The following is a 9403-nucleotide window of genomic DNA, read 5'->3' on the forward strand; positions in this document are numbered from 1 at the left end:
TCTCTCTCTCTCTCTCTCTCTCTCTTAATATCGCTCTCTCTCTCTCTCTCTCTTAATATCGCTCTCTCTCTCTCTCTCTCTCTATCTCTCTCTCTCTCTTAATCTCTCTCTCTCCCTCTCTCTTTATCTCTCTCTCTCTCCCTCTCTCTTTATCTCTCTCTCTCTCTCTCTCTCTCTCTCTCTTAATCTCTCTCTCTCCCTCTCTCTTTATCTCTCTCTCTCTCCCTCTCTCTTTATCTCTCTCTCTCTCTCTCTATCTCTCTCTCTCTCTTAATCTCTCTCTCTCCCTCTCTCTTTATCTCTCTCTCTCTCTCTCTCTCTTAATATCGCTCTCTCTCTCTCTCTCTCTTAATATCGCTCTCTCTCTTAATCTCTCTCTCTCCCTCTCTCTTTATCTCTCTCTCTCTCCCTCTCTCTTTATCTCTCTCTCTCTCCCTCTCTCTCTCTCTCTTAATCTCTCTCTCTCTTAATCTCTCTCTCCCTCTCTCTTTCTCTCTCTTTATCTCTCTCTCTCTCTTTCTCTCTCCCTCTCTCTCTCTCTCCTTATCTCTCTCTCCTTCCCTCTCTCTCCCTCTCTCCTCTCTCCTTATCTCTCACTCTCTCTCTTTATCTCTCTCTCCCTCTCTCTCCCTCACTCGCTCTCCCTCCCTCTCTCTCTCTCTCTCTCTCTCTCTCTCTCTCTTTATCTCTCTCTCCTTTCTCTCTCTTTATCTCGCTCTCCCTCTCTCTCTTTAGCCCTCTCTCTCTCTCCCTCACTCGCTCTCACTCTATCTCTCCTTTCTCTCTCTTTATCTCTCTCTCTCTTGCTCTCCCTCTCTCTCTCATCTCTCACACCCTCTCTCCCTTCTCTCTCCCTCTCTCTCTCTCCCTCTCTTTATCTCTCTCTCACTCTCTCTCCTTATCTCTCTCTCACACTCTCTCTCTCCTTCTCTTTCTCTCTCTCTCTCTCATCTCTCTCACACCCTCTCTCCCTTCTCTCTCCCTCTCTCTCTCTCCCTCTCACTCTCTCCTTCTCTCTCTCTCTCCCTCCCTCTCTCACTCTCTCTCTCCTTCTCTTTCTCTCTCGCTCCCGCTCTCTCTGTTTCAGTTGTTTTTTTCTTCTTTTTCTGTTTGTTTTCCATGTGCTTTATTGGCACATGAAAGCACATTTCATTGTCCGTTCCTATCGCTAAAGCCAGTACCACAGAGTGGTAGTGTCTTTTCAGGGCCGGTAGCGCTGCGTCTGTACTCTGTCGTCGTGTTCGGGTTTCATTTGTGTTGTAATTTGGTCTAATCTGGTGTGTTTGACCTTGTCGTCGTAGTCTAAAGCGTCGGCGTGGTGGGGGTTAGTAGGTGTTGATGTTTCAGGGCCGAAGCTTCGGACCAGCTGAGAGAGGGAACTGTTTGCTCTGATCAGCTCTTGGTATTGTAGGGCTCTCTCTCGCTCTCTCTCTCTCTCACACACACACACACACACGTTCTATCGAATGCTGTGCTGAACAATGGCGACCGCATGCAGGAGTTCTCTCCTGATCCTCCATCATCATTAATGAGCGGTCGTTAATCGTCTCTTTTTATGACTGATTTTAAGCTTGGCTCCAAGCAGCGAGTCAACGGTCTGGTATTTCTAGCACGGAATACGCAGACGCGGGATTTTTTTATATTTTCCTTCACATTAATCGCTGAGAAAGATACCTGAAAGCTAATAACCTGCTGAAATTGTGGGAAACGTAGTGAATAAGCGACTCGCTTTCACATTTCCAGGACCCGGACTGGGAATCATCTGAAATTCTTTGGTACCGATCCGATACCGTGACTTTGATACGATGCTGTATTTTTTCGATACCTTTCTTTTTCGAGACTCTACGATGACGTGTAGCCGCGAAACGTTTCAGTGGGATGCCTCCTTAAAATTCCTTTTTAAGGTGTAACCTTCATCTGAAAACACAAAAAACAAAAACCCAGTCACTTAGAAAAACGAACACACACACACACACACACACACACACACACACCGTTGTGATAAGTGCTAATCAACGTGCGTGACGATCTAACACTGACGATCTAGCTTGTTCGCTTGTGTGCGTACAGTAACGCGCCGCTTTGAAGTGAAGATCAGACCGCCCCGTGATGATTTACCTAATTACCTCCAACAACATGGAACATCCTCTTCCCGTCTCATTAATGTTTACTCCTGTGTTTTCCTTTGATGTTTTAACGTCCTCCGGACAAACCCTGTACTGCCGGTGTAAACAACGAGGTGAACCCTGGACCGGTGTACGTTTCATTCAGTGTTTTAGTCTCGAGGTATCGCGCACAAACCGTGCACCGGGTAACGAAGTTAAGTACAGAGGGGACAGCGGTCGAGGGCGGGGTGGTGCGGTGTGGCACAACGCGAAGCGGACTCGCTGTAACAGCACCGAAGTCGATTATTTGGCAGTAACGACGCATTACAAAAGTGTCGCACTGTCCTCTTTCCTGACGTCATGTGACTCCTGTCTCGAAATGAATACATAGCGGTCCAAATTGCATCTCGGGTCTGCGGGCATGATCCCGGGATTAAATCCAGCCCTGTGCTGTACTTGTTTTCTTGTTTTTTTTTTTTTTTCCTTCCTAAACTGCCCCTGCCTTCTTCCTTTTCCTTTCCTTTTATATTTGCAGTGAACCTCAGAGCATCCGTTAGCGTGCCGAGCAGGTAAACCTATTTCCCACCTGGCACAAATCCATCTAATCTTCCTGACCACTCGGCCGCTTCTTTATTCACTCGCCCGCTCCGACTCGTCCCGTCCCGCTCAGTCCTCACACCGAAGACCTACGTTTGCGTTCACGCTTTTTTAGCGCGGGGGCAACCGGCACGGGCTTGACCTGGCCTGGCTTTCCTTCGCTTATCGAGCGCTTACTGAAGAGCCGTGCCGATCCCCCGTCCACCCTCCGCCTTCATCTCCAACCCCAGCCCCCCCCCCCCCCCCCCCCCCTCTCTCTCTCTCTCAGGAATATATTTATCTCTTGGTTAATGTTTGTGACTGCAGTGGATGAGACTCACATGTCTTGTTTGGCCTAATAGAGAGTTATCAGGGTTTATAGGGCAAATCATGAGACCTGAAAGCCCAAGCTGACACGGAACGCACGACATGTCCAGCCTCGGAGTGACGACGGGAGATCACATGATGTTCCACTCATTTTACTCATTGATTCTACGATGGGCAAAGATGGGGAGAAATCACCCCTGGAGTTTGTTTTTCCTCTGACGTTTAGCGATCCAGGAATAAATCAGGTTCAGCATGTGATCGCTGTGATCGCATCGCGGTGGTCAGGACGAATCGGTCCTCTTTAACGTCCCGAGGCGTCACGCCACCGTAGCCGATCGTTTCCCGCTAACAGCACGTCCCCGAGTGTTTCACTCCTCACTTACGAGACGTCCCGTCTCATTCGGATCGGTTCTCACGCGCCGTTTTCATCGCAAGCTCCGTAAGAACGCCCCGGAGCGTGAGACGGCCGCGGCGTTCCGAAAGGAAGACGCACGAGAAAGCATGTGATGCGTTCTCTTTCAACCTCCAGCCATAGCCGTTGGTGTGTTTGGATCTTTTGATGAAGTGTGACTCGGAAAACGGAGATAAAATTAAAAAAAAAAAAAAAAAAAAAAAATGGTTTCCGTGAAAAGTTTCTTTGTGTGCGTGGTGGAACAAGACAATCGTGCCTCTTCATGCACCACTCTTCTATCGCGGCTCATTACGCCGCTTTTCTTCTGAAGATGAATTTTAAGAGGATGTTTCTGTCGGGTTTTTTTTTTTCGCCCCCCCCGTCCATGAAATCCAGCACAAATTGGTTCTAATTTGCAAGCTATAAAGAGGCTTCTTGTTCCATAATGTGCATGATGAGCCCTACCCGCCTCGGTAGCGACAGCAAACAAACCGATATTTTTAGCTCTTAGCACAGAGCTGACGAACGCTAGAGAGGTCCTCATCTCCCTTCGTATCGCGCTTTCCTCCATGGCGTAAAAGCGACGAGCGCGTTAAGGTGTAAACGTCCGCTCGGCCCGCGGCGCTCCTGGCAGATTCCTATAAACGAACGAATTTAAACAGAGCACGGAGGCGTGCTCGTCGACGCTAGGACTTTCACATACTCGGTCTCTCGCGGAATTTGATCGCGCCTCGGTGAAGAGGTGCAAATTCCCGAAATTTCCCTAATTCCCCGGCCGTCCTGTCGCATGCCTACGCTTTCATGGCGCTCGGAAAAGAACTCTTAATCCAGTCCAGTCGGGCGGATTAGCGAAGTGAGCAGCCCCGGATGACCTCTTGTGACTCTTGCAATGACGAGAGAATAGATTTTCACTAGAGTGTCGTGGTAGGATTCGTGCAGCAGACGTGGTGTGAATACAGCTCCGGGTCGTATTCGGAAAGACCCGTCGACAAAATACACCGGTCAGCCGTAACGTCAAAGAGACTGACGGGTGAAGCGAGTAACGTTTGATTATCTCGTTACGGCGGCACCGGTCACGGCGTGGGATTTATTCATCAGGCAGCAAGTGGACAGTCGGGTCTCGAAGTCGACGTGCTGGAAGCAGGAAAAATGGGTACGTTTGAGGATCTGAGCGACTCTGACGAGGGATAAACTGTGACGGCTGGACGACCGGGTCAGAGCTTCTCCGAAACGTCAGGTCTTGTGGGGTGTTCCTGATATACAGTGGTTAGTACCTATCTAAAGTGGTCCAAGGAAGGAGAACCGGTGAACTTTCGCCCGAGGCTCATCGGAGTCCCTCACTGGTGCGAAGGTTAGCCCGTCTGGTCCGAGCCAACGGAAGATCTCCTGTAGCGCAAACAGCTGAAAAGGTTAACGCTGGCTCTGATGGAAAGATGTCGGAACTCACAGTGCATCACAGCTTCACATCACGGGAGCGTAGACCGGTCGGAGTGTCCATGCTGACCCCGTCCGCCGCCAAAAGCACCTACGATCAAACCTACCAATGGACCATGGAGCACTGGAAGAAGGTGGCCGGGTCTGATGAATCACGCTTACTTTTACATCATGTGGACAACCGAGTGTGTGTGTGTGTGTGTGTGTGGATTACCTGGAGAAGATATGGCACTATGGGAAGAAGGCGAGCCGGTGGAGGAAGTGTGATGGTCTGGGCGATGTTCTGCTGGGAAACCTTGTGTTCCGGCATTCATGTGGATGTTACGTTAGCACGCACCACCTACCTAAACACTGCTGCAGACCAAATACACCTCTTCATGGCAACGCGGAGGCCTCTTACAGCAGGAGAATTCATTATTCATATTGAGCGTCGATTATATAGCCATACGAGCGCCTCACATCATCAGTCGTGTAGAGAGACGTGCGTCGTACATCATACACGGAGGTGAGACGGAAGCCTCTACCGGAGCCGTCCGCTGCTTCACGCCGGTCGTCTCCCGGCATGGCGATCACACGGCGCGAGCGCAAACGCAGGGCGGAGTAAATCGATGTCAAACGAACAGAGGCGAGAAGACGTATGGATTAAAGCGGTAGAGAGACGGGATTTCTCTCTAAATCTTACCGTCAAGTCAGTTATACCGAGTTCCTGCACCGTGTGTGTGTGTGTGTGTGTTTGTTTATACAGCTATATATCCAGCGCTCTGTGCGACAGGTGCGCATGAGCTCTGTGTTTGCCGGTGATGCACTGCGAAATGCGCAGTGCAGTGAGGAGACGTATAGCCTGCCAGCTCTGGTGAAAGAGTGCCTTCTGAAATTCATCATTCACGCCAAGCGCCAAAGTCGAGCTCCAGTGAGATTGCAGTCTCAGTGAACTCTGAACCCAATCATCATAACAATAGTAGTAGGAATATACTCCTGTTGTAAAGTCCCACTGCTTTGGGACACCAGGGGTGCAGCTTTCAGCTCCGGGGTCGGGTCAGTACCGCCGAACTCGCGTTAAAACGTCCGCTCGAGTCACATTCCATCTGTTTTACGTGCTGTTGTAGTTTTTTCTCTCATGTATCTCTCTCACACACACACGCTTCCTCTCGGGGAGGGGGGGGTTTCCTTTTCCCCTCGAGTAATTTAACTGTCGTGTTAATGAACAGACAGGAAAACGACGGCGGCCTAGACCATTTTACGATGAACAGCTCCACTGGAATCTCACCGGGCTGCAAACTGCGCGCCGTGAAAATCTCCAGAGGAGAAACTCCAGCACTTTCCCCTCGATACGACCGCGAAGGTGCGCCCACGCGTACGGCGACCGGAGGACGTTCGTTTTCGACGGGCGTGACAGAGTGGGCGTGTCCAGATGCGGCGACCAGCGACGAGAGTGAAGACGGACGTGACCGGCGATCCGCCACGCCGCCCGAGTCTCGTCACGTGGATCCAGACAGACGCCGTAACGGCAAAGAGCTCACGCTGCTTCTCCTTCGTCTCGTAGGATGCGATGCATGTATACGCACGCGTTAGTGAATCGTCTACACAAACGCGACCTGCAGTGATGAGAGCTGTTTACACAGCTATTTAAATGATATCAGGAAGTAACTTACTTTCCGGAACGGTTCACGACGTGATTTAAAAAAAAAAAAAAAAAAAAAAGGTCTCAAGTTCACTCCGGACTCGGTATCCGCCTCCAAGGTCGTCGTGTGAGAAGTCGTACCGATGTTTCTGACCGGAATCCCGCTAATCCTCCACGCCATCGATCGTGTCAGTATGTTTATTAGGGATTGGTACAGTCTAGATCTCTCGACTCACATCTCTCTCTCTCTCTCTCTCTCTCTGACTTACCTTCCTTTCTCTCCCACACACACACCGCGCATTCTCTTTCTAACAAATGATGTGTGTGTGTGTGTGTGTGTGTGTGTGTGTGTGTGTGTGTTTTGTTTATATTTTATCTTTGTTTTGTTTTCGTGTCCCCCCCCCCCCCAACCCCCCCCCCCCCCCCCCCCCCCCCCCCCCCCGCCTGCTCTAACCTGTAATGCAGATAAACGCCGAACCGATGTGTCGAACCGGAGTGACTGTGCGATCGGTCAATCACGGTCACGCTTCTAAAAGTTTCCCCGCAGTGTAACTTCCGCCGTCAGCGTTTCACTTCTGGCTGTACGCTAACCCCGTACCGCTCAAGCCCCAACGAAATCGTTCTCTCTGTACGCGTTCCAGCCCACAGCTGTTAGCCAGCCTACGCGCCGATCGTACACATGCTACGTACGGTATTTATAGCTCACTGGAGTTGGTTATATGATAATGGACTTGCATAAGCATCTTTGCGGTTCGATTTCTGCGCCGCTCCAGGTGATGAAGTAGTTATGTCACCAGGAACTATTACTAAACCCCCCCCCCCACCCCCCCAAGTACATGTTCGAGCCTTTACGAGACGCTCCCAGTCTGAATCCAGAGTTACCGTCGTAACGTTGCGTTTTATTCCTCTTCATACCGCGGCAGTTCTCCGACAGATCTGGCCACTTTTTTTTAATTCATTAAAGGATGGCAAGGCTCTACCTCTTTACCCATTTGTCCTGCGTTCACACTAGCGCGCGACAACGCGGCAGATCGTTTTCTACACTGGCTGCAAATTCATCAACAGCACGACAACTTTATGCTAATTAGGTATTATAATTAGGTAATTACGTTATAAATGTAGGGAATATTCCCAGAAATCCATTTGTTCTGACCTGACATCATTTTTTTTATCCCCACCCCCACCCCAATCCAGATGCATTCACGACGTCTTAACAGAATAACAGAGCAATACTTCAGCGGCGTCATCCCAGCCTCGCACGTTATTAACACACGACTTCCACCCTGAAATATTACCGCAGCGAGACCGAGGAGAATTTATTGATCGTGCCCACTCACACACCCACATACACACATCAACAGCACTACAAACTCCAACACATGCCGCACATACACAATCACAACGCACACCTCGAGTACTCAGGGGTCCCCCCCCCACCCCCACCCCCAATTCACACGCCGAATTATAACAAAGCTGAGATTGAAACATCTCCGCTCGGCTTTCGATTCGATCGCGGTACAGCCAACGCCGTTCGATTTGTTAGACCTCAAAGGCCTTGACGGACTGTAAAGGTTTAGGAGATCCGTGATGTCACGCGGAGCCGAGTTATCTCCAACGAGGAGTGGTAAAATCTTAAAAATCAATCCTGAATTGAAGCTGGCAGCCAGCCAGTGAAGAGACGATGACACGAGAGTAATGCGCTCGCTCTTGTTCTTCATCCTGTATAACGAGGATGGCCGTAGTCCAGTCTAGATGTAATAAAAACATGAAGAATTATGTCTCGATTTTTATAACTAAGGAAAGGTTTTAGCTTAGAAATCATCCCGAGCTGACGGAAACTACCGTTAACAGCAGAATCGTTCCGTTTATCAAAGCGAAGGGTCGAGTCCGTCACGGCGTCCGAGATTTCTCACACCGCCTTTCGCAGTTCTCGCGAACGGAGCAAGAATGCTGGCTGTCTTCTGTGTGTTTTGGTGGACCGAATATAATCGTCTCTGACTCTCTTTCGTTTAGTCGTCGGACGGCCAGTTTTTCACATCTTCTGAACGGTCCGTCGGGGACTTTAGGGACCGACCATTCGCAATTTTCACAGGGAGATAGAACCGCGTGACGATAAACGCATAGGGAACGCGTGTATAACGAAAACGGAATAGGACCCAGAATAGAACCCTGAGGAAGACCATATTTTAAGGTGACTGTAGAGGAAGAATAGTTTCCAGTGTTCGTGGAAAATGTTCTATAGTGTAAATAAGAAACCATCTCAGTACGCTCCTTCGAATTCCGACGTCAAACTCCGCACGGTCTAAGAGAATCCAGCCATCGACCGAGTGTCGAATGTGGCGGATCATTTACGACTTTTGTTGCCTGCGTGTAGAGACTCGGTGCGACAGTGCAGCAGCCGACGAAAAGGATGCAAGTCACGAGGATGACCAGATAATCTGGCTTGGGTAAATCCTATTCCGATAAATGTCCATCATCATCGGATTTAGACGTCCTCAGGACCGTTTCCCCTCGTGCTAACGAATCCACCCCCCTTCATATTCTGCCCTAACACCGTCTCCGTTCGGAGATCGGACTTTTCGAGATGAAAGGAGGTTCGCTAATACGATTAGCACGTTTCTCGTGTTTTAGTCCCGTGAAACGTTTTAATGTCGAGCACCGATGCTAAGGACCTCTGAGAAATCGTTTCAGCCCAGTTTGGGTTGCGGTGTTCCGTCGGATAAAATCAGTTCAAACGGGACCTTTTTCGTTTCGTCGTGGCAGGTTCTCCGCGCTCGCAAAAAGTAACAAAGAACAAAGGCTTAGTACCGCACCGAGACTCACTAGTACATGAGCGGCCTTTCTCAGAAAGAGTCCTCGCTTGTGCTTGCTCTCTCGTGCCGAGTGTAGAGCCAGTGCTGAAGAAAGGACTGGGTAAGATACCCAGAAGTCTTCTTGGTTCTACGTCTA

The 9403-nt window shown here is 49.8% G+C and overlaps 1 protein-coding gene across 23 annotated transcripts in view; it reads left to right on the forward strand.

The window, feature by feature from the left end:
• gpat2 (glycerol-3-phosphate acyltransferase 2, mitochondrial) overlaps nt 1-9403 on the forward strand; it is a 163249-nt gene that overhangs the window by 83937 nt on the left and 69909 nt on the right. The gene's annotated exons all lie outside the window — the stretch shown is intronic.

The sequence above is a fragment of the Ictalurus punctatus genome, chromosome 5 (assembly GCF_001660625.3).
Source record: "Ictalurus punctatus breed USDA103 chromosome 5, Coco_2.0, whole genome shotgun sequence".
Classification (NCBI taxonomy): Eukaryota; Metazoa; Chordata; class Actinopteri; order Siluriformes; family Ictaluridae; genus Ictalurus; species Ictalurus punctatus.